General features: G+C 40.6%; 1 long non-coding RNA gene across 6 annotated transcripts in view; it reads right to left on the bottom strand.

The window, feature by feature from the left end:
• Positions 1 to 8,530: 8,530 nt before the first annotated feature.
• Positions 8,531 to 26,851, bottom strand: part of LOC308387840 — a 55,205-nt gene continuing 36,884 nt past the window's right edge. For 3 of the 6 annotated variants that reach the window (XR_013969999.1, XR_013970000.1, XR_013970004.1), the window contains one exon: positions 8,531 to 9,694. This is a non-coding gene — a long non-coding RNA (uncharacterized lncRNA). Of the gene's footprint in view, positions 9,695 to 12,971; positions 13,263 to 21,231; positions 21,440 to 26,851 lie in introns of all 6 variants that reach the window. The other 3 variants (XR_013970003.1, XR_013970001.1, XR_013970002.1) reach the window with 3 other exon arrangements.

The following is a 26,851-nucleotide window of genomic DNA, read 5'->3' on the forward strand; positions in this document are numbered from 1 at the left end:
ACTTATGCCAATAAACCATAAACAATGAAGGAATCTCAGTTCCAAACGAACAACAGAATAAACTCAAAGTGCTGGATCACAGACCCAGCCCCTGACATATTGGTAACTCATTGAAGTGCTATTGGGTATTCATAACCAGCCACTTTGCGCATACAGTGAGTGAAAGCAGTGGGTGAACTGCATCAGGCTAAATTAAATCGATAGAACTGAGTGGACTCGTACTGATCAGAGAGTTACAACAACTAAAAGAAACATAGATTAATCTGAAAGGAACTAATATAGGTTAACTGTTAGCTGATACAAATCAGGATCTAAAACCAAACCTGTGAAGGGAGGGAATCATATTATTATCTTTTGTTTGTTTTTCTGTTTGACTTCTTCTTTTATTTAATTCCTTCTGGGATTTGGATCCAACAACTTAAGTATGTATATTATGCACGCACAGAACACACATGCAGCTATTACCCATTTCTTGTTTCTTCTACTTGAGATGAATTATCGTTGAATGAAAGCATTGATCAGACACATGTAAAATGTGGCCAGTTGTGTTTTATTGAGCTTTATTTTGAGCACCATGCATTTTTCCTCCATGTCTTCAAGCTTGAAGTCCATTTCTTGCTGTTTTATGCCCTGTTGCTTCTTCTCTTGAAGCAACTGTTGATTTTTGTGCAGTATTTTATTGTGCTTTACCTGCAGCGCTCTGTATTTTTCCTCCATGCCTTGGAGTTTCCACTGCATGTCTCTCTGCTCTATGTCCTGCTGTTCTTTTTCTTGAAGGATTTTACTTTTTTTTCCAGAGCTTCAGTTTTCCTTGGACCTCCCGATTCTTTTTGTCTTGGAGAGCCCATTGTTTCTCCTTTCCTTCTTTTTCTTGAAGCTGGTAGGACAGTTTTTTAAATTCCGCACTCTTTCTCTTATTTTCTTGCGTCAGGAACAAAATCTTCTCTCTGTTCATGAGATTTTCATTCTGTAATTCTTCCAAGCGCTTCTCCTCTAGTGCTATTTGTTCACCCCAAGGAAGAGAGCTGAGGTAAGGGTCTAGGGGTTCATCCCAGGGAAGAGAGCTGGGGTCAGCTTCTCGTCTTTCTTGATCGTTTCTCTGAGACACGTTGGAGTCTGTATACAGTGACTACGAAAAGGATCCAAATGTTTTAAAATGTTTTTCTAGCGAACACTTGAATGCTGCGACATAAGTGCTGCTAACACAGATGCTGCGAATAACAGACTAAAAGTTGTTTGCTTCTCACTTCCCTTTATGCAAAAACTTCAAACGGATCAAAGCCTTGTTGGTAATAGTGTGACATCAACATTCCACAAGCCAATGAGGTAGTTAGATGATTTTGCTTTGACAAATTATCAGTAGTTTCAATCCCTGTTTTGTAAAAAAATGTGTTATTATTGTGTGTATGTGTGTGTGTGTGTGTGCGTGTGTGTGTGTGTGCGTGTGTGTGTGCGTGTGTGTGTGCGTGTGTGTGTGCGTGTGTGTGTGCGTGTGTGTGTGTGCGTGTGTGTGTGCGTGTGTGTGTGCGTGTGTGTGTGCGTGTGTGTGTGTGTGTGTGTGATTAATAGAACACTGTTACCCAGGGAAGTAACAAAGTACATATACTTCATTTCTGTGCTAAAGTAGAATTTTCAGGTATCTGTACTTTACTTAAGTAGTCATTTTTCTGACAACTTTGTACTTTTACTCCTTACATTTTCAAAATTGGCTTGTTACTTTTTTAAGGCATTTGACGGAAGTTATTATTTCATCACTGTGGGCCATTAAACATCAAACCAATTTGAGCCTAAACAGCAACACAGGAAAGGATGTCCTGTTCACCTATTAATCACCACAAAAATAGATGAAAGAGCCAAAACAGTATGGCATAGTCAGGGGTTAAAGTGGTCCAGTGTTTTTCTTTCTTTGTTTTGCACAACATTGGAATGACTGCAGGTCGTGGATGCAGTACTTCAGCATCTAGCTAGCCCTACACAAGATGAGCAAGCATAAAGTGAGTAATATTTTTTAAGTGGTAAGTAATTTTAAATGCAACATTGTGTGGTCAGTTCTTAAGAGTAGTATTAGTTTTGTATTCTTGTTTTTGTTTAGTTGAAAGGATTTTTGGTTGAAGTCTTCTAGTTTTTCTCATAGTGGTTTTGATGGTTTGTTTTCTGTGTATTCTCTGTGTGTCTCCCCAGTCATGTCTCTGTTTCTCCCTTTGCGTTCGTCATGTCTATATGTCTCAGTCTCAATGTTAGTTTCCTGTTTTATTTTGATAGTCTCTTGTCCTGCTTGTGTTATGTTTGGCTTTTCTTCCCCTATCATTTGTCTGACACAGGCTGTGTCTCAATTCAGGGGCTGCATCCTTCGTAGGACTCGGCCTTCGCGGTCTACGTGGGTCGGGTCCTCCGAAGACCTAGAAGGCTGGAAGTGCGAGGCTGTGAACTGGGACGGTCTAGCCTTCACATTTGCATCACCTTCTGTCTCAGTGGAGTTTAATAAAGTCAGCCGGCAGCTCTTTGCTATCTAAAATATAACAGGACATTGGAGTAAATTCTCTACGATTTCACACTTCTGTTTAATCAGTTTTCTGTTTGACGTTCATTCAGCTGTGTGAAAACTATAACTTTAATCTCAGCCAAACCATAAAACACTCAGGAACACCTAAAACATATTGCTGTGTTACATCACACACTGCATGGACACTGTCACCACGGAAAAGCGGGTCCGGGTCTACCCCAATCGTAAACCCAAGATGACAAGTAAGGTTCAGGCACTGTTAAAGGCATGTAACTCTGCAGGAGTATCTACAGCAGAGCAAGTGCAGACCTTAAAAAAGGCATCAGAGCAGCAAAACTGGACTATTCAAATAAGCTTTCAGATCACCTCTCTGATAACAACTCCAGAAAGGTATGGGAGGGCCTGAAACACATTACCAATTACAAAGGCAACGGGACAAATACAGATAATATGGACATCTCATTAGCAGAAGAACTTAACCACTTCTTTGCCCGCTTCGAGAGAATTGCAAACACCCCCACCATCCACACCGCCCTGCCCAAAATCCCTGGTAGCCCTTCGGGCAGGCACTCTTCAGTTTTTGTTAGCCCAAAATAAATTTAAGTAGCCCAAATAAAAAAGAGAACAATTTTTTGATTGATGTTTCGTTTCCTTTACAATATTATACATTAAAGTATAATATTGTAAAGGAAACAAAACATCAATCAAAAAATTGTTAAAACACAAATTACAATCATCAACTCAAATACTTGGTTCTATCCATCCATCCATCCATCCATTCGCTTCCGCTTATCCTTTTCAGGGTCGCGGGGGGCGCTGGAGCCTAGCCCAGCTGTCATAGGGCGAGAGGCGGGGTACACCCTGGACAGGTCGCCAGTCTGTCGCAGGGCCAACACACAGGGACAGACAACCATTCACACTCACATTCACACCTAATGGCAATTTGGATTTTCCAATTAACCTATCCCCACAAGCTGCATGTCTTTGGACGGTGGGAGGAAGCCGGAGTACCCGGAGGGAACCCACGCAAACACGGGGAGAACATGCAAACTCCACACAGAAAGACCCCGGCCTGATGTTGGAATTGAACTCAGGACCTTCTTGCTGTGCGGCAACAGTGCTAACCACCGTGCCACCGTGCTGCCACTTGGTTCTAATTGAAGAGAAATTTCTATGAAGTTGTAAGAACTGTGTAGGACATGAATCAGTCTGTGTCAGATCCTCAATCTGAAATTTCCACTGAAGTCACAGGTAAGAGGTAAGTAGAACCAAGATCTAGGCCATTTGCTTTTTGAAGTTTGCAAAGACTGCTAAATTTTGCCAATGGTAGTTCACTCTTTGCAACATAGTACGCTGTTCTAAACAGATTTTTCAGGACTTCTTGTTGTGCTTGGTTTATTTTTAGTATGCTTTTTGCAGTTGATGTTTGTTCTGGGAAAGATACTGCAGATTGAGCAATAATGCATTTCTTGCATTTCTCATATGTTCTGATGGGGTCTTTCTTAAAATTACTGGTCCCAGTAACAAAGGCACTTGTCGACTCAGAAATCAAGGGAAACTCACGACACACCCGGCAGAACATTATGTTATTTAGCTCGTCATATTCCAGCCACAGAAATTCTTTTGTCCATGAAACCAAAAAAGCTGCACTTTTTTGCCTTATAGTTTGATTTGTCATAACTTTTCCGTTTTGTGGTAGGCTTTTCTTTGCCTGTCCCTTCTTGATTGATTGATTGATTGATTGATTGATTGATTGATTGATAATACTTTATTCATCCCGAGGGAAATTGGGTTAAGGCTGCCAGCCGTGCCAGCGCCATCTTACCCTTCGGACCATACATACATTACACAAACATCACGGGGGAGACAGGTCAGTGAGGTATAACAATGGGAAATGCACAACATTAGGAAAGACGAGGAGAAAAAAGAACTCTCCCCAGACTGAGCTCCAACAGGGAGATCAGTTTGAGAACAGAAAAACCCCCCCACCTCAGCACATAGCTCATGAATCATCACATTGCACAATGTAGAAGACCACAGCTTCCAGTTTTTACAATAGGTCTAATGTCCGTCACTGGTCACCAGGTCTCTCAATTCCCGTTGTTCTTCTCCAAGATCTTATCCATATTGCGTTCAAAAAAACATAGTCTGACAGGGCTCTAGAGTGCGACCAATTTGGTCGCAAATGCGACCAAATTTTTCAGTGGTGCGACTAAAAAAAAATATTTGGTTGCACCTGTGCGACCAACTGTTCGGGTAGCAAAAAAAAAAAAAAAAAAATCTGCAACCTTCCTTGTGGTCAACAACAGACACACATTATGCCCCTATCGTGGACTAAACCAATCAGAGATAGTAAGGGGCAGGACCTCTCTGATTGGCCGTGGTCCACTTGAAAGTGCAGGTGGAAGTGGGAGGTGAGTAGCTTGAATAAAGCGATATCAATTCATTAAATCCTGAATCGACTTTTAAATATAACTGTGTTTTGCCAGAAACGCCAGATTCTCAGATTAAAGCTCACAAAACCATTTCAACAACAACCAAACAGCAAATGAGAGCAGGTACACGGATTCCACACAAAGACGTAAACACAGAACGGACCGACGCATCAGAATCAACTTTGTCTTTCTCGGCTTTCTCACCCGACGGCCCGTAGACGGACACGCTGTCGGAGCTTAGCGATCCTGATGCGTCCGGTCCGCGCTGTGTTTACGTCTTTTTGCGCTGATTCTGAGCTGCAGGTTTTGTCTCTCCAACCAAAATTCACCGAGCCAGCAGCAAAAGAAGCAGCAAACTGTGCTTCACATTTGATCAATGTCACCATGAATTTTGCTGTTTTGCTTCCACGACTATTAAAAACACACTTCATGCACAGCTAGCTCTCTCTCTATCTCTCTCTGTACTTCAAGAACAGTTTCCCGTCTCCAATCTCTGTTTTCTGTGTTATTCATTCGCTTATTACCCACCAGTCTACCGTTGTTTACAGCGCTGTCGGCTGCTGTCTTTTTCTTTTCTTTTTCTTTTTTTCACTTTCACTTTTTCACTTTTTTTCACTTTTTTCACTTAAATGACCTCGGACAAGAAAGCCTATTTTTTCTGTTGTTCAATACTGAAGAAATTTAAACTTTATATGCAGAACATTGTAGAATATTTTTAAGGTTATCTGCTATAAAAAGCCAGACCAGGAAAATCTCCTTCATGTTTTTCTGTGTTTTATTCTCAGTTACTTTCACACAAAGGCATCTGCTGTGATGTTCACAATTCTGATGAAGTCAGTACTGATAAATGATCAGAATTATAATATTTCTGACTGTCTGAGGCTAAGTTGAATCGAATTGGGACTTTGAAAAACGGAATCGAATGGATTATAGAAATCAGTGATGATACCCAGCCCTAGTGAGCAGCCTAGGCACGACAGAAGTGGATGTAGCTGTAATAGGAAAAGAACTATTGCTAACTTTTCTGTTAAGTTAAGGCCTGATCCTTCTGAAATTCATAGCCAGTGCTCTGACACGGTGTCATCAATCTTTGAATGCTGAAAAAGCACAGTGTATCCAGAAAAACACATTATATTATATAAATTATTATAAAATTTGTGTTCGCCTAACTTTTGTGCCGGTACGCCTAACTTTTTAAAGTTAGGCGTACCGGTACGCCCATGGCAAAAAGTTAGTCTAGAGCCCTGTCTGAGTACTCACAGCCATGCCCATCGTTTATCATGTCAGCCAGCCTTGTGGGATTTTGAACAGCTGTAGCCGCTTCTTGTTCTTCGATAAGCCAGGCCTGAGCCAGCTCCAATCAGCCAGAACTCTGTTACCGTAGTTCCGAATTGGTAGATGTCGTTCAATGTCCTCCATCAAGAGTGTCACCAGACACACGACGCAACCAACCATCGAGTATCCGGCAGGAAACGTCTCCGCAGGACAATCGGGCTCTCCCAAGTCCAGGAGGGTGTCAACTCCATTAAGGGACCAGTTGATCAAATCCATAATTCTTCTTTAGGTTTTTAGAGAACAAGTCTGGGAGACTCTCTTAGGGTTAGAGAATAAGCGAGACTATACAAAAGACATGAGAAGCCAAGCAGGAGAGGGAGAAGGAGAAAGTGTGACCGCCTCTGTCAAGAGCCAAGAGCAGATATGACTTCTTCACCCTGACCTGCCTTATTTGGCTCTTCAGAACTAAAATACCTGCGTAAATCCATCTTTTTTTACACACGCACACACATAAGGGTCAGCGATTCCCTGCGCAATCAACCTCTATCACATGTTTAAGCTTGCTGTGGGAGATTTCTCTTGTCATGTTTGAATAGTAAGCTAATGAGTGATAAGACGATGTCAGAGGAATTAGTGCGCAATTAATCTGTTGCTCACCAATCAGTGCTGCCGCTCTCTATACACAGTTCGCATATATTTTTCCTTCCTATGATAGCCAGACGGGCAGCGCTGAGTTAGATTTTGGTAGCCTGACTGGAAAAATTGCTAGTACTGGGATGTCGGGCTAGCGATTTTGCGAGCCCTGGCCTATAGGGCAAACAGGTCCACCGAGGATGCAATTTCCACCGCCCTCCACTCTGCTTTCCATCACCAGCTAAGTGATCCGCGTTAACTTGCTAACAGAGATTTGCTGCGTTAATGCGGTTATGGCGTTAACGTCATTTTAACGAGATTAACGCTGACAGCACTAGTAATGTGTCTTAGACAGATTTGAACTCAGTAATCTGCCTGAGACATTTCATTCTAAACACCTCATTATTACTCAGGTCTCCTTTTAGCATGGTCCAGGTCTCAGAGTCGTAGAGGCAGTGAGCAGTCAACCCAGCTAGAACCCTGGTACGAGTTAAGAACAGGGTTCTAGGTGCCCAGGAACCACCCAGAACCCGGCACCCACGAAAGGAGCGGGCCAACAACCGCACCAGAACATGCAGACACGCACCCTGGAACAAAGAAGCACCTGTGTCCCAGGGACAGCAGAAGAGTCCAGCGGGAGAGTGGAACCGTGTCCTACAGAGGTCAAGGCTCAGCAAACCCAAGACCCAGGCCGAGCCACACACACACAAACACACATGCACACACTCAAATGTAGCCTTTGCATCAGAAATTTTGTTCTCTCGTTAATTATTTAATTTAATTATTGTTTTAGTTTTCTCAGGTTGTTACTCATGTGTTCTTGTGATGAGGAAGCATAGGCAGATTCTAATGATTTAATTTTTTGTTCTAGTTCTAATACAACTGTTTTCCCCTTCTTTTTTTATATGAACAGTAAGGTAAAATTCTGCCTGCATTGCTACTTTTTCTGCTTCCAATAGATTACATGGCGATATTCCTGGCAGGTCATTATTATCTAAATACATTGCCCACTTCTTTTTGTACTAATTAATGAAATCTTGTTATTTCAATAATGTCGTATTAAATCTCCAGCTCCTAATTGGTAGTGTCACTCTTTTCTGTGTCAGAGAGATCAATACCGGTGCATGATCGCTGACAGTGATAGGATAAATTTGAGTGTCTGTGTTATCCTGCATAATGGAGTCGCTAACAAAAAAGCAGTATAAGTGAGACTGTGAGTGGTGTACTGGTGAAAAGAAGGTGTAATCCCTGAGAGTGGGGTGATGTAAACGGCAAGTATTGCAAAGACCAAAATCACTCATGTATTGTTTAAGAATATCTGTAGGCTGCCAGTTCCTTTGACTCACTGCTGTATTGAGCCTGTCAGGTTCAGGATTAAAGACTAGGTTGAAGTCTCCTCCTATTATAAGCGTGGTATCAGAGTAATCCGAAAGGGAAGAAAAGGAGGAATGAAAAAAGGAGGAGTCATCAACATTTGAACCGTATATACTAGCAATACACAGATCCATATTTTGAATACATAAATTAAGTATTATAAATCTGCCTTCTGGATCTGAAAATAGTGTTGTCAACAGTGAAGTTTATAAAATATATAATATTTGGACAGACACAACTTTTTTTCTAATTTTGGTTTTGTACATCACCACATTGAATTTTAAATGAAACAACTCAGATGCAGTTGAAGTGCAGACTTTCACCTTTAATTCAGATGAAAAAAAAAAAGAATAAAAATGTGAGAAAATAAAGCTTTTCTTTTTACACAATCTCTTCATTTCAGGGGCTACAAAGCAAGTGGATGAATGTAATAACTGAAAATAAAATGTTTATTTCTAATACATAGTTGAAATCCCTCGCTGGCAATGACAGCCTGAAGTCTTGAACTTTACTGCAGCGGCTTTCAGATACTGTTTGTTTCTGGGCCTTTCTGTCCAAAGTTTAGTCTTCAATAAGTATAACCCATCTTAACCCACCTGAAGCATGCTCAAATGGGTTAAGATCAGGTGACCGACTTGGCCATTCAACAATATTCCACTTCTTTGCTTTAATAAACTTCCGGGTGTCTTTGGCTGTGTGTTTTGGGTCATTGTCTGTCTGTAATATGAAACTCCACCCAATCAATTTGACTGCATTTGAGCAGGCAGTATGTATGGGAAAAAAACACTTCTCCAGGTCGAAATACATATTCTAAATACATATATAAATAAAAAAAGAAATTAATAAAATAAAAATAAAAAATGATAAAATATATAAAATAACAAGGAACTTCTTTGTTTTGAGGCATTTCTTTCAAAACACATAGTTGGTTGTGAAAGCAAAACTCCATCCAAACTAAGGGATGCCTCTGAAGGATTTAGAGGACAATGTTTAGTATGATAATGAAGATACTGAACAACTGGTAATGAAGCAGATAAGTGAGACATAAGCAAAAGTGCTCAACATTTACATACTAATTTATGTATGTATATACAAGAATATGCATGTGTTGCTTAAAACCCAAACCTGCTAAATATTCATCACACATCTTGAGCTTATTTCCATTTTTCCTGCATTATTAAACAAACAAACACAAGCCAAGTGCCAGTTTCAGGTCCTGGCTGCCGATGAGTAAACAGCATAGTATAAGAGTATCAAACCCACGAAGGGTTTGAGAGTGCACAGGGGGACGAGGACACATTGGAAAGAAATGGGATCATCTTTCATTCAGACCTATTTTCCTTGTGATCCTAAACCTTGTTTTTAGTATCACACTGTCAGCTCTGCTCCAGTTTTCGCTTTCCGTGTATTCTATCCATCTTGATCCACACCACTGTGGTAGGTCGAATTGCAACTTTGGGTGCAGCTTTGCCACCTGGAAACACACATATCAAAGTGGGTTATTGCTACTTTAACGTATCGGGTAAAATGCTCTTTTATTGTTTAGTTGTTTTTTTTTTTTTAAAAACCCATTTCTTTAAATTAAGGACATACCTGTCAGCTACTGATTATTTTAGCGCTATGCCCTGAAACAGGGGAAGACAAAAATGCATGCAGATGCTGGGCCAATAACAAACCAGGACAACTTTGACATTCCAAGCACATCTGCAGTCCATCAGACCAAACATCAGATTCTGAAGAGCAGGTGTGCTTGAGTAATCTGTTTTCTCAGTGCAAAGAATAGATAACACTGGAGCCCTGCAGAGCATGAGCTGTTGACTTTTGCTTGTTTCATTTTGTTTTTTTAGCTCGTGTTTCCAGTTGAAACAAAATCTGCCATTCAGCTTCTCTAAAGCTTGTTAACTGAGATTATATACACTTACATATAGCAAGTACAAAACCGAAAGTATAGAAACCACAAGTTGTGGATTTGCAGTATCCCCTCTGGCAAACTGTAGATTATTCCTGTGCGATACTACAAATACAAATACTACAAATACTGATACCGATACTTTTAAACTATAAAGGCTTATATAGGGGAGAGCAGTATATCATGATTTATGAGATGAATCACTACACTAAATCACTGAGTTTTAGTTGACCCAAAGTCTTTAAAGGACTTTGGGTCAACTTCTCTTGTTTTAAGGTGCTGTGCACGCAACAGTCAACACAAAAAGATTCACATATTTCATATAATGCATGTGTGAGGTATATTTTCCATTTCCAAAAAGAAAACAAAATGAAAAACCCCCAATTTCTTTAACTCAGTGCGCTACTTAACAAACTTGGATATTAGCACCGGTATCGATCTGATATCAATACCAGCATTGCTACTGAATCAATACTATCTATATTTGGATGGATTCACCCTCTTCTACATATACATTTACAAAGATTAAGCAGATGAGTGTGTTAATCAGTGTGCTTTGGAGGTGCTGGTTGGCAAGAATACGAGTTCCAGCACCAATTAAAAAATTAAATACAAAGAAAACTGAAAAGGGGTTCCATCTTTGCAAAAGAAAATAGTGGTAACGGAAAATTACAGATAAAGAGCAGGTTTAGGTTTGAGACTGGGCGTGATAGCAGCTTTGGAGTGCATATAAAGACTTGTTTTACAAAGCAAACGTAAGATTGATGTTACCATTGATAATGCATACGACACACAATGGAATGATCAGTTTTTGCCTTTGTATTCGTCTAAGGGTACAATTCACAGTGTGCTACTGCTATAGATAGGGAATAAGGTTTCAACAGGAGGCAGGCATAACAATTTAAAAAGAAGGAGAGGATGAAATGTTAACCGAATCTAACAGTGTAGTGGATCTAGTTTTTAAGGGAATGGAGCTCTTTAAGCGCAACAGATAAAACACAGAGGGGTGTTGTAAGGTAAGAAGAAAACAACAGGGTCATGCAGACCTTGGTCTTGGTTGAGGTGAACCTCAAAGAAACTAAATAACAGCCCCAGAAAGTGGAAATTGATTGTAGAGAGGAAAAAAAATCCATCACCGAGAGAAAGTGGCAAAGAGCAAATGGTGCCAAAGCAGACCAGGATCAGAGTTTAGAAAGTATCGAAGTCCAGAAGTTGGTGTGAAAACACAGTTGAAGAGTGGAGGCTGATAACCTGTGTTTATATGGAGCCAAGTGTTATTAGCTTGCATCAACACAATTCCTAGTCACTCAGCCTGCGTGCAGCCGTTGCTCCGCTGAGTATCAAGCCAGTTTTCCTCCCATATGCCGCCAGATTGCTCGGTCCTTTAAAGAGGTAGTAAAACTCTCGGGCCCGCATTAAATCTATGTGTTGTTCCTCGTGTTTTTCCTCGTGTTAAGGCCGCTTCTCCCTGCGCGTCAGACTTGCCAGCCTGCTCTACTCTACAGCCATCTGCTTGCCAACCAAACCGACCTTCTGTCACGCTCACCGCCACCCTGTTTTGCAGCTCCACTGACCATGTTCAGCTTCAAACTCCTGCCTGCTTGCTCATTATGCACTGCCTTTCCACTCAGCCCTTCTGCCAGCTCAGCCATTGGATCCCCACCAAAACAATCTAGATGAATACGTAGCACTACAGGCCAGAGGTAGAATATTTATATCTACTTTTTGCACTGAACTGTCCCTTTAAAGACAGCGAAAGCAGTAACTGATGGTGGCCAGTAAAAGTGAAGTGTCATGAATATGTAGCCCACTCCTGATGAGTTTACTCAGTCGTGGATTCTTGCTCAGGGATTATGGGCTCAGCCAGCGCTGCTTCAAAATATGCAAATCTATGGCATGCCTTACATGGGAGCCGTGTGACCTGCATGTGTGCAGATTATGGTAACTCTTCAGTGTTTCTCTTTTAGTTAACTCCTTTTCTGCCCACTGAAATCTGAGTCGGTACAGTTTGGCTTCCAAAATCCTCCGCAGGCCATTTGGAGCTTGCAGGACTGGAGGAAATTTGGGTGAATGTCAAATCTGCTGAAAAAACATCTCATTTCTTTCAGGTCATTCGGTGTTAACTTGCTCATTTTCTCTCTGTACATCTCTGCACTCTGTTCCCTTCTGACGATGAAACTTTGTTCAGGCTGTCCCACAAGAACAATTTCTTTTAATTTTACAGTACGTTTAAGTCTTAAACGATTCACCGGGTTTGTTGCTGCGGAAGCATATGAGATGGATTAGAGGTCGCCTGTGAAGGTCTCCCTCCCATAGCAAAAGGAGATGACTGGACACTATATAGATTATGTAGACAGGATATAATAAATGCAAATGCAGGATTAACCAACACTGTCAGTCTGTGTTTACTGAGGGGTTATAGGGGAGGAAAAGTATTGGTGTTTCTTTTTTTAGAGCCACACTTCATGAGGAATGCGAGTTTTCTTGCTATGATTGACAGAAGCCTTCATTTTTCTCTACATCCAGTCACTACAATTTAGGCTGAAGCCAGCAGGCATCGTGGACTCATGCAGTGTGGCTGCAGCAGAGGCAGGGTGAAATGTAGAAGTTATGTGTATCGCAGAGCCTGGTTGCAAGTTGAGAGCTATGTCTGCATTCTAAAGCAATTCCTTTTGATATAAAGCAGTTTGTCTCTGGTGTGTGGGTTAAAAAAAACCCTCGAAACAAGAGGCTGTACATGAAGAAGAGCGCACACAGTCATTTCAGTTTGCCTGTTATGAAAGCACTGACATTTTTTTTAAATTTAACAGTCAAACACTCAAAGCACTGTACAAATATTTACCTGTGTGGTGCAGATGTTTAAAAGGAGGAGTTGGCAGGTGAGTTGTTTGGTGATTGCGATTCTCAGTATAAACAAACAAAAAAAGCCGGCCATTTCAGTTTCAGTCTGCTCGCAGCCCATCTGTCGCACCCTGGAATGGCTTCAGCCCCAACTGACCAGTATCACAATAAGGTGACACACAGGTGTTACCTGCTCTTGCTGACAGACCGTGACAGTGGCCATTATCAGCTCCCCTAGCACTGTCTGAATAGCTGGTCCAGGTTATTATCTGGTGGAGTAGTTGGCTTTTGGCTGGAAGGAAAAAAGGAATTTCAGACAACAGAGAAGCTGGGGGGAAAGACACTCGGTTTTACACTTTCAATAGATCTGTAGCCAAGGGAGAAATTGTTGCAGCTGAAGCTACATGAGGCATGCAGTTAGTCTCATTTCCTTTAAAGTACTTACAGATTTACCTTCTGTGCTAGGAAATTGCTTAAAAATGGGCCACTTACAACACTCTCAAAAGCCCATTCAAAGTTTTCAGGTGATAGATGGCGAGTACTGCAGCCATGGAGAAAATGTAGGATATACACATTTATGTGTCATTCAGCTCATTTTATATGGCATTATAAAAATAAGAAAAGTATGATTTGAGCCGTAAATGTACTTTAGTTATGGACAGCATAGCCTAGGTTTGCATCCACCAATGTAGAGCTTTGTGTGATCTCTACTTTAGTGGGTTTTCTCTGGGACATAGGGTTAGTTAAACTGGTGACTTTAAATTCTCTGTAGGTATGATTGTGAATGTGGTCTGTCTTTGTTAGCCCTGCGACAGACTGGTGACTTGTCCCTACCTCTTGCCCCTGTGACAGCTGGGATAGGCTTCACCTGAACTGGATAAGTGAAAAAGATGGGTGGACTCATCAGATATTAATCTTTTTAAGTTACATAGCTTCACACAGAAGAAGAGGGGCAGCATGCCACCTGGGCAAGGCAGGCAACTGCTTGGGGCTCCTGGCCTGTGCCGGGTCCCCAAGGGCTGACAAACTTTAAACTTCAACAAAGGCAAAATTTGCAGTGACATTCAGAGACACCTCCCTAACGTGACAGCTAGGGAAAATGAAAACGAAGAGGAATTATTTTCCTGCGATTGAAAATAGAAAGACAAAGAAAAGGAAACATGAGAAAAAAAGTAAGACAGTGATAAGTTACACATATAATAATGATTAAATAAACTGCTAAATAATTGGAGTAAATGTAACTCCGAGCAGGATGACATTATTTTTTTTTGTATGCTGACGTTTAATATCAGTTAACTGAGTAGGGTGTGTTTATATCATTTTTCCAGATGCATGTTTTAGATTATCAAAACAAATTTATAACACGAGTAAATTAAAAAAAATGCAGTTTTTAAATAATGGTTTCATTTGTAAAGGGGCAAAAAGCTATCCAAACCTACCTGTCCTCACTAATTGTCTCTTAAACGTAATAAATGTTTCCACCACCCTTGGCAGCAAGAACTGCAATCAAGCATATTTAGCAAGGAGTCTTTTATTTCATTGGAGATCAATTTGGCCTCACTATTCTTTGCAGAAATATTTATTTTCAGCCACATTTGAGGGTTTTCCAGCATGAATTACCTGCTTAACATCATCCCGTAGCAACTCAACCTGTTTAACAGAGGTGAAATCTTCTACCTTCGACAACAGTTTTCTGTAGTAAACTGATGAAAGCTGTGTCTGACAGCCATAGCTATCAAGCTGTGAATGCTACGTTATGAAATGTAGATGCAAGAAAGTTTGGGCGTGTTCTCTAAGGTGTAAATTAACACCATGTGGTGTGTGTAATTTGCTGTATTTCCCATATGTGCCAGTGCAGGCGCCAGCACATCAATTGTCAGTATTGGAAATATTAGAGAGCTTCTATCAAATGAATAGAAACAAAATTAAAAGGTGCACCCAAGAGCAACCTTCAGAGTTGAATTTCAGGAATTCTAATTCTCTAATGTTAAAGATTTTGTATTTAACGTTTTTTCAGAATCATAAAATGAAATCACACTCAGGGTTAAATTTATATTCTATTCTATTTGATTCTATTCTATTCTACTCTGTTTTATTATATTATATTTATAATATAATAGCAATGACTTCTTTGCCTATGGCTCCATTAGACTTATCATAATCACCTCTGCATAGAAGCTGTACTTTCTGTTTGTAAATATTTCTTTGCTATATCACATCCAGTCACCGTTAAGGACAAGCCAGTAAACACGTTAGCTATTGTGTTGCACATTTTTGCTTGCACAAAGTTAGTTTTATCTGTTTTTTTTTTTGTCAGCTGGCTCAAAAGGTGTAGACCTTGATCAAAGACAAGGCCGCTTAATCAACTGCTTTCATCTGTCTAAAGGACTTTTGACAGGAACTCCAAGAGAAATCCAAGTACTAGGCTCAGACTCTTTTTGCTTTTCATCCATAAAGAAAAGCAGCTGCACTTTCACTGTTTGTTTTGTAAATGTCGACATTGCTTCTGCTTTTAAGATGCTTCAGTCATTTGTCAGGTTCTGTCAGTGCTCCTGAGCTACAATTTTAACAGCACTATTATCATGGCCTGCATCACAATGAAGCTGTATCTCAGCCTGTGTAAATGCGTTGTATGTGTGCTTTAGCCAAACCTTTTTATAAACTCACATTCAAAATATAGTAAAATAAATAAGTGCATGTAATGTGATTACTGAAATCCCTCCATTTAGACTCATAATACTTGGAATACTAATCCGAACCCTAATCATCCATTCATATGCATATCTGTCATTTTTCTGTAGACAAAGAAGTGCATTTTGAATGTTTAATTGTCTTGGACAAAAGAATGACACGTGTTTAATTATCACAGCTTTCAAAATGAATGTCACTTAATTTAGTCAGTAAAAACAGAGATCGTACAATAGTATTATTCATCACTTTTCCATATTTGCTTGTGTCTACAGCAAAAACAAAATGTTCAATTTCCCCTGATTGCTGATGGCATCAATTCAAAACCAAAGCAGTGTGACAGGAAATGAGTTTGGGGGCTTTATATTACAGGTGCTTCAATTGCTTCTGCCTGAGGCTATATATCCTGGTAATGAGCAGAAATAAACTGAAAAATGTAAATAGACCAGGACCACGAGTGGAGAGGTTAACGGTGGCTGGCACATCCATGCTAAAAACAGGGATGGAGTAATAAACTTTGCACTCCTTGACCCTGACGTGGAGTACTGAATGCTTCCTGGATTATGAGATGAATGAGCACTCTTACATTGATCTTCCCACTGCATCCCCCTGTTTTCAAGTAGAGTTTCACTTCTTGTTTTGTGAAGTTCTTCTTTGAAATGATTTTCCATATTGCAGATTTTTTAAAAAGTGCTTATGCATGACTTGAACATGTGCAGTAGCTTATTTCCTATTTAGTTTCCTTTTTAATACACCCAACAGACGACAGTAAACAATAATGCTAACGTTAATGAAAATAAGTAACGCTCCATTATTTGCTCCCAGAGTGGAAAGGGCCTCTACTTCATTTGCAGCTGCTGTAATATCCAACAAGTTTGGCCAAATTGGATGCACTCCCATGAACTACTTACCTCTCTACATTTATTGTCAGTGAACTGAGTCAATTTTCACCACCCATCTGCGGAGATTTGTCTGGCCTTAATCTGACTCTGCATTTATAGTCTTGTAAAAGAGGGGATTAATTTTGGCAGGCCCTTCGCATAAATACTGTATAATTGTTGTCATTCAAATACTTCATGTCTTAGTTCTAAAGGAATACACTGGCTCAACCAGACTGTCTGCTCTCTCAGACACTCAGGGAAACATTTTAATGAGACAAAACTGACTAGTATGAGTCATAGCACTAATAATAATATTGCTATGACTAGAAATAGTAGTATTTGTGTTTTATTAAGTTGGATAACACCGTGTTTTTCACGGGAAGAGCTTCAGTGTGCTATAACACTCCTATAGGGCTTAAATCTTCGACTCTCCAGCATTTGACTCTAGAACTGAAGAAGCTTCTTGGATGAGAGGTGAAACGTCTTCAAGCAACTTAAGGAAGTCCAGACGCTTTTCTTTCCAAGCTTGTTAGACCACGATGACCTGGATGACTGAGAACCTTCACAGACGTAAATACCAGTGGCACGCATAGCAGAAAGGCAAGCCAAAATGCACATATGCATTTTAACAGAGACTTAAGCGCAATTATGCATCAGGGGCGTAATTTCCAGGGGGGTTGGGGGGTTATGACATTGTTAATTATCTTACATAAATAGGCTGTTGATTTTCTTTACTTATTTTAGGTATTACCAGCAAAATAGTTGCATGTTTAATCATCTGGGAATTTACCCAAATGTTCAGCACAAAGTTACGCCGATGGGTGTGGTGGTCCTACACTTCTCTAATCAAACACAAGCAGTATTAAGCCTGCTTCCAGAGACAGTAGCCAACTACACCCACAAGATGGCATTAATGTAAACAATGGATGCAAACAGGTGAGACACTTTATGACAGAATGCTATCTGAGACTAAAGGAGAGACGTTACTTGATTTCAACGGACAAGCAGTACTGGCCTTGCTTGCCACTCTTACGCACACTGTTATGAAGATAAATAAATAATCTTAAACTGGCCTGATGTAAAAACAGTTAAAATACATTTTGTTTCAACAGCATATCTACAGGAGCTAGAGATCAAATTTGAAAAAAAAAAAACCCCAAACAAAAACAAAACAATCTACAAGCTTAGTTAAATCCTTAAAAAATAGTACTTAGGACCAGGCTTTATTATTTAAAACTGCAACCTGATTTTGGTTTCTTGGCTGGCAGCCTGATGAAGGTAGATTATAATTTACTCTGATTGTGGGCAAATAACTGTGGAGGCAACTGTGGCACCAAGCGGATTAATTCCAAGAAGTGAATGAATCTGAGCTTGTTGAACTACCCTTGAGAAGGTTAAGATGTAGTGAAGAGGTTGTGGGGATAAATGAGGATATTGAAATTGCAGCTAATGGCAAGAAAAACCTTTTTACTTGGAAAAGAAATGCCAGATATAGACACAAAATCCATCTGGTGTTTAATTGTGTGAAATAAACTGTCATTCTTTTACATACACCTGTATGTAATGCTGTTAGCAACACTTTGAGAATCAGCAGATGGTAAAGGGCTAAAAGCCACTGTGAAGGTTTGTGATTTAGATAGGCATAATGCACTCTTGGCAAAAGGAGCTCTTCGGAGCAGAGGTGAGCACATTATAGATGATGCATAGCAGGAGGGGCTCAAGTTTCTGACTCAAAACTTTCAGTCAATTTATCACACCTCTCTCTTGCTATGAATCATGAAGATATTCGTCTTAATATATCATTGCCAAAGTAATTGAAGAGGTCTATAACACAAGATGTCTTAATATTTTATAAAACAACTGCTAAACGTTATGTGAAATAGAGAAACATATAGATTTTATTGGGTGGAAATCTCATGCTGTGACAGTAAGTCAAGTGTATGAGTGAAAAGCAAACAGTTTCTCCAAACTAGTTCCAGCTTTCTGCTCTGTAGAGAGAAACGAGACCACGAAATAAATCTAATAAGTGCTCTCCTCGACTGGCTGTGCAATAAGCATGCCTCTTTACACTCTGTCTCTGTCTAAGAGTCAAGGTGATGCCAGAGTTTGGGGGGGGGGGGGGTTGTACTGACTCTTCTTCACCAAATCACTCATTAAAAATAATGTAAAAGCCGGGGAGTCCAGCAAGACACAGAGCCCCTGCCTGCTCCGTGGGCTGGGAGGATCCTTCCCTTGAGGGCAGTTGATCCAACAAAAACTACAAAGTGTCAGCTAGTAGAGCAGTGCCCTGAGGGTACTTGAATTGAGTAGACACTCAGATGCCTCTATTTCTTTCATGATAAAGATTTGATAAAGCTTTATTTTCAAGAAAATGAGACCAAAATTAGGTTCTTTTTGGTGCTGGAGGGATCACGGAATTGGGAAATGGTTTCTTTTCTAAATGCAGGGCAGAATAACCTGTGCTCCTTCTCAGCATCCTTTTTGAGCATTTTAGGCTCAGAAATGTAGGGCAGACAGACCTCCTTTACAATCCCACCCACCCTCCCCCCCTTGCTGCATCTTTTGGACTAAAAGGAGGTGTTGAAATACGACGGGCTTTTCCTCTGTATCTCCTCCTCTCCTAGCAAAGCAGGACTAAATGCCTATGCAAAACTCAACACACACACACACACACACACACACACACACACACACACACACACACACACACACACACACACACACACACACACACACACACACACACACAAAGCTGAAACAATGGCATCTTTCTCTCGCAAAGGAGGGCTTAAGCAGAAATTGTATTAGTGAATAATTCTTCTAAATCTCTTGTCACTCGTAGCACATAGATTAAAAAACACCTACTCAAGGCAAGTTTCTTCACACAGAAAATCTCTCAGTGCAACTGCTCCTTCTCTGTGGCTCCATGTGAATCTGTCAGTTTTCTCCCACCTAGCCAGCACCAAAAGTCTCTAGCGCAAGACAATGGAGATTGCAATGGGTGGTCGAAATCGCTGCATTGGCCTGGCACCCGTCTTGTTTTCAATTTATTTAAATATGCACCAGAGCTGTACAGTAGCCAAAATACACACTGTTTATGTTTATGGATGCCTCAGAGTGCTCGTGCCTTTGGGTGGCGTCCCTCTGCCTCATGCAGGACTGCCAGAACTGAGTGACCCAAATACATTGTTTGGAGTAGCAGTAGCACATTTCTCACTGAAAAAGTGAGTCATGCATCAAGAGCCAAATTAGATGTTTTACTTGTGAAGCTAATTTAGGACATCATTCATGTTTACTGTATTCCTATTATGAGGTCTTTAAAGAGTAATTTTCATACCGCACAGCTCACAGATGAACATGATATATATCTGATGGGCCTCTGAACTTTTTCTATGATTGCCATTTCATTGGTAACCACCTGCTGAGACTTGATTAATATTGCTTAGGTTTTTAAATATCACTCCCCAGTCTGTACTTCATTTTGGAACAAATCCTCTCTCCTGTATTCCCTCTCTCCCTTGCTGGATTTATGCAACAGAAATTTCTGCTTTTTTCAAAAAGTCCCTTATTACTACTGTTTTGGAACTGAATCTCCCAGCCCATTGGAATTTCAAAGCGCTCTCAATCTCTCCGAGCTGCAACCCCACCCCCTAAAAAACACATCAACCATCTTGCATCTTCTTCAGCTTAACGATGGAGGATAGTAGTGCTGCGCGAGCCAGCGGGCTTCTTTCTCCAGCCAAAAAAGCACATGAAAGAGAAAATATCTCAACAGTATTATGACCTCACATTTCTCTTGTACGTCAAATTAGAAATTCATTGTTATTTTACACATCACTAACCGGAACCCAGTTGATATTGATGGTGATAACCATCGCAGATTACAGATGAAGACAAGGGGATAGTCTCCAAACTAAATGAACCCTCTTCTGTAATGTCCTAGCACGAGGTGAAGATATTACTGAGTCAGTTTATTTTAGAAAAACAGGAAATTAAGACAGTCAGTTTTAATTTGCAACACTATTGATTATGTCAACTCATAGCTTCGTAGGCACGGAAGGTCTGGGAAGGTTCATATTTCTCAGCATGTTAACGTGTTATGTATGAGGCTATCTTGCAAAAAATTGTCATATTTTGGAGAAATACCTATACTTGTTGGAGAAACTGTGTAAGGAATGAACAGTATGTTTAAGTTAAATAACTAATATCTCAATTTCCTGACCAAGGGGTAAATAATTCCAACATATAAGTGTTGTGAATGCAAGTATAGCATTGTATTTACTACCACTGTTGTGCAAGTTCACACTTAGAAAGAGTGAGCTCTTTTTTTAATTAAGCTGCTTTGAACTGGTCTATTTTCAGCCGATCCTCCTCCACCTATCTTTGCAGCCCCGCAGTCATCGACAGTAAGCAGATTTAATGAACTGCATACATAATGGTCAGAGACAGACAACTTTTAAAAGCCAGGGAAATGCGAGTATGTTTTACTACTTAAACAACGTGTCTCATAATGCAGGACAACTCATGGGAGATTACTGTACTAATGTAATACAGATCTAAAGAAACACTGTTGGTGTTTGCTCATGGCCTTAGCCTTTGTTAATGGTTTGGTGGCAAACACTATTTATTCAGTTCACAGTTCACTGAAAACTCTTTTTAAAGCGTTCATGCACAGCACTGTTTACCACTCACATTAGTTAGTCCTTGCAGTGGCAGAGGTGGAAAATCAGGACTCTGGAGTGCCGGGAAGGAAGCCACAAGGCTGTAAATCAGAGCAGTCAGACACCAGCCAGGTAATAACAGATTGGGCTGACAGAGCCAGCAGGGGGTCAACCAGGAGGGAAGACTTTGAATTTGGCAGGAGGTCAACCAGCGAGCAGTCGATTCTGGGGCAACAGAGCTATAGGCCAAGAAGAAAAAAATGAGTCAGCCAACTCTCATACAGAGGCGTCGGTCGACTCAGACACAGTTTCAAGAACAGGGGCAAAATGAGATGATTTGAACTCAGGAACAGATTTTGAGTTGATTGAATCAGAGATTGAAAACATTTTGGGCAATCCATGAGGAGACGGGAGCTGGAGGGACATTTGCCATGGACAAGATCAAAAGCAAAAGCAGCATCAGTCTACCTGGAAGAAAGTGAGAAGTCAACCTGAACAGGATCAAGAGAGTAGAAAAATCCATAGATGCTGGCTTGAAAATGAGAAACCTTCTTTAGTCTAAACTCTGTGACACATTGTCTCAATGATTTAAATTCCTGGGTGGTAAATCTGCACCTCTTATCAGTATAAACATGCCTTGACAGGTGTAGTATCAGTATGGGAGGCCAGGGTTGGAAAACAATCAATTGTGCTTCTTGCTAAAGACTGGTGGGTTGGAATTACAATCACTTATCTTCTGCATACCGGTATGCAATTCATCAAACTCATTATTCACATAGAGAATAGCTGCAAAATAAACAGCTGAATCTCCTCCAGTGTTCTCATAGTTGTCCTCAGTGAAGAATTTCACGATTTCTCGATAGCCTCGATGGTCGAGATTTCTGTACGTCCAGTCAGTCAGAGTTGATTTACGACCCTGTTAATGTTCCTCATCTACCTCAGCTCATTACTGCTATGCATAGGGTTTGGAATACTTGTACAATGGTAAAAGCTGTAATGATAATAAAACAAAACCATCCTCTGCACACTGAATGATTAATGGGTGCTGTCACTCATGGTGCAATATTAGTGCAGCCATTTACCAAGAGCTTGTTTCTCTCTAAGAGCTCTTGAGACAAGATGGCACATGGTGCTAACGTTATTTGGCTCTCACACACTGTAAGGTACTGTCAGGCACTTAAATATCACAAGTATCTTGTTTCCCAGTTGTTTAAATTGCTGTTGTACATGCACTAGCGCGAAGACTACCTGCCAAATAATAGCTGATAATACTTTTATAATAATAGCAGCATGCAAGAGAAAGTTTTCCCCAGTGGACTCTGCAAACTTTATCACATCAAGTTGAACCACTCTATTCTCAGCAAACACAGAAATAAACACACACACACACACACACACACACACACACACACACACACACACACACACACACACACACACACACACACACACACACACAATCTGACCTCATTGAGCTAACTAAGGAGCAGTCCTCACGAAGAAAGGTGAGTCAGGGCTGTACGGTTTCTGCCATTTATAAACAACTTCCCCAAATTAGCCAGGTCCCCTGTGAGGAGAATGAGGAAGTATGGCACTGGATACTTACTGTATGTGTGGATGGAGAATCTACCAAGCTCACTGTCTTTGAAAAGGAAGAAAAGGACAACTGTACTGTCTTGGTTACCTGCAGTCGCCCTCAGCCCTCAGAACAGTAATAATGGTCCCAGATAGGGTGTCTTCTTCGCTTGCGTGAGGCTTTTGCTTTAGTTTCGATACTCACGTCAGAAAGTTATTTGTAATCATCTCAGAGCTCATGTATAAAAAACAATAATTTCCAAACATAACTACACAGAAGCATGAACACAGAACAATTCCTAAGTAAGAGGGCTGCGTACAAAGCGACCTTCACAGGGGAACAATGCATGCGAAACCTTGTCTTTGAGTTAAGACTGTGAGCACTTTAATTAATGGCTTTTGTTTCTGTAAACAGAAGTAACCTCAAGGGGGTATAGAAATATTTTATATGGGTAATATCTGTGCTCGATTACTCAGACCGAGGAAACCACAGAGAGGCAAGAGCGAACAAAGAAAGCCATCAATAATTTCAAGTCTAATAAGAGTGAAGACAAATTGCTGTCCTAGTCAGAGTCTTTTACACTGGCTAACGATATGATCTTTAGTTTCATACTCATCATAATACAATGTTCCTTTCTCAGCTCTATGCTCCATTAAAAAATAGATTTTTTTTCAGTGAGGGAACCTCTAACCTCATTCGTTTTACTGAAAGAATCACAGTCATCAACGTTGACTTAGAACCTCCTGCAGTTTTATTTTCTACTTCTTGCAATCTGTTTTGTTTTAGTGGCTCAATATTACCCCGTGTGTGAGTCCATCAAAATTTATTCTGGAGTAGACAGGTTAACAAAAAGCCTTTTAGGGAAATGTGTGGTCTAATTAGCTCATCAAAACATAGCATCCCAGAGTGGCACAAACTTTACTGCCACTATCATCTGAGCATTGGCTGTAAATAAGGAAAATTGCTCATAGGGGAAACACAAACAATATTCATAATGTTACAAATTTTGTTGAAGGTTGCATCGACATTAAAAACACAATAAAATCCTGAGCCGTATATGGTAACTTAAACAGACGTCCAACTGACCTCTCTGTAAGGTTGTAGAACATGTGGATTTCTTCCAGCCAATAAGTTTATTGAATTTGGCCAATCAGCAGTAGCCAGGAGCATTTCAAACTTGTTTTCAACTTCAAAATGTCATTTTGCACCCCTACCTACTCACGTCACCACAACTACATACACTTCCGGTCGAGTGAACGCTGGCGCGCTTGGCTGCCGCTGCTCACCGGTTATTACTATTACTATTTTTATTATAATTTTTTTTCAGTTGCTGACGGCAATATGAACCAAGTATCTAAGGCGCAACCCTGTTTTGACTTGTTTTTGCAATATCTGCGGGCTTCTATTGCTTGCGCTGCAGCTGTCAGCTGGTTGTTCGGTCCCTCCGTTTGTGTTCAGTGCTCGGCCCTGATTAAGATGCGGATCCACAGGGTGTTAGTGTGGCTCGTGCTCACCTGGGTTTTTTTTTATCCATCATCAGTGACACTAACTCAATATTTTCCATCTGGTCCAAAACTCGTCGTCCTCCCTGCAAGACTGACCGGGGTGTTGACCACAGTGTGCTGGCCCACCTAGCTAGATCAACTAGGCCTACTGTCCAGCATGGCAACTCCAGCATCAACTTCGGTCTATTAAACATCCGCTCTCTCACTGGTAAGGGACATCTCGTCCATGATCTCCTCTGTGATCGTAAGTTGGACTGTCTTTGCTTGACTGAAACATGGCAACAACTTTGTTTCTCTCAACGACTCCACTCCATCTGAGTTTGTTTACACCTGTCAACCTCGCATTTCGGGAAGGGCGGAGGTCTCGCGATAATTCACCGGAAGCACTGGAAAGTACTCCGTCTCTGCCCCTCCCTCCCATTCATTTGAATACATTGCACTACAGCTCCTTGGATCTACCCCCACCATCATATGTACTGTTTATCGGCCACCTAAGCCACACAAGGAGTTTTTAAATGAATTTGGTCTGTTGTTCTGGCATTACCCCCACCCATTGTAAAGCCACATTGTTTCCCCAGTCTGATCATATGTTTATGTCTTTTGATGCGAACATAACCACTTCCAAAACCCGTATCTCTTGTAATATCACTTTTAGGAAAATTAGTAATATCAACCCAGCTGTTTTTTCATCTGCCGTCCATGACCTTCCATCTCTCCACAGCTCCTCAACCCCTCATGAACTCGTTTGTCATTATAATGTCAACCTTCATAACCTTCTTAACATATTTGCTCCCCTTAAACATCGAACTGTCTCATTTTCCCGTTCAGCTCCATGGTTTACCTCCGACCTGCGTCACCTTAAAGCTAAAGGACGCCAACTCGAATGTGTATTCAAGAAAACCGGACTTACTGTACATAAAGAAATGCACAATGATCATGTTTTGTTCTATAAGGACTGCATTACCTCAGCCAAATCTGCTTACTACTCTGGTTTAATTAGTTCTAACTCCAGGTCCCTCTATTCATTGTTCAGTAAAATTACAAAATCTCCAGACACATTCCCCTCCCACATGTATTCTGCTGATTTTTGCAATTCTCTTGTCTCTTTTTTCACTTGTAAAATCTCAGACATTCACTGTCAACTTAACTCTTTAGGAGCTCCTGACTCTGAAGTAGACTTCCTGGTCCCCCCACTGTCTTCCAGTCAGTTATTTTCAAGCTTTACTCTTCCCTCCATAACTGATGTATCTAATCTCATTAAAAAATCTAAGTCATCCACCTGTCAACTTGACCCTCTTCCTACTGTGTTAGTTAAAGCCTGTCTTCCCTCGTTAGCACCTCTCATAACCAATATCATTCATTCCTCCCTGAACACTGGAACTGTTCCTGAAGCACTGAAAAAGGCTTCTGCTATCCCAATTCTCAAAAAGCCTGGTGCAGACCCCAATAACTTTGATAATCTTCGCCCTATATCAAATCTCCCCTTTATTTCAAAAATTCTTGAAAAAGTTGTCGCCACCCAGCTTCATTTACTTCTCAATGACCATAATCTCTATGAACAATTTCAATCTGGTTTCCGCCCCAATCATAGCACAGAAGGATTACCATTGACCTTCTGATGGCAGCTGATTCTGGTCTCCTATCCATCCTCATCCTTCTTGATCTTAGTGTGGCGTTTGATACCATTTCTCACAATATTCTCCTGAACTGGTTAGCTTCCATTGGTATTAGTCACACACCCCACTTACCTGGTTTACCTCCTATCTCTCAGAGCGCACTCAGTTTATCCAATTTAAATCCCATTCTTCAACTCTCTATCCTGTTTCTGCTGGTGTGCCCCAGGGTTCAGTATTAGGGCCTCTTATATCCATTACTTACATGCTCCCTCTTGGTCATATATTCCGAAAATATAATATAAACTTTCACTGTAATACCTATGACACCCAGCTCTACCTTTCTTCTAAACCCAATTCATCCCTCCCACCTACTTCCCTCTCAAACTGTCTTACTGAGATTAGATCCTGGTTCTCCTCCAATTTTCTCAAACTTAACAGTAATAAAACTGAAGTTTTACTTGTTGGTACACCATCTATCTTAACCAAATCCCACAGTTTTTCCATTAACATTGAAAATTCTCCCACCCTTCCCTCCCCTCAGGTTAAGAGTTTGGGTATCATACTTGATAATACTCTTTCATTCCAGTCTCACATTAATTACATAACCCGGTCTGCTTACTTCCACTTACGTAATATTAACCGACTCCGTCCCTTCCTTACTCCCCATGCTGCTGCCATCCTTGTCCATAGTCTTATTACGTCCCGTATTGATTACTGTAATTCCCTCCTATTTGGTCTCCCTAAAAGGTCCCTTCATAAACTCCAACTTCTTCAAAATTCTGCAGCTCGGGTCATAACTTGCACTCCGTCAAGAGCTCATATTACCCCAGTTCTTCAGCAGCTTCACTGGTTGCCTGTAGAAGCCAGGATAAATTTTAAAATCTTACTTCTTACATACAAGTGTATCAATAAATCTGCTCCTTCATATTTGTGTGACCTGCTCCATATCACCAC

This window comes from Rhamphochromis sp. 'chilingali', assembly GCF_963969265.1.
Source record: "Rhamphochromis sp. 'chilingali' genome assembly, chromosome: 20".
Lineage (NCBI taxonomy): Eukaryota > Metazoa > Chordata > Actinopteri > Cichliformes > Cichlidae > Rhamphochromis > Rhamphochromis sp. 'chilingali'.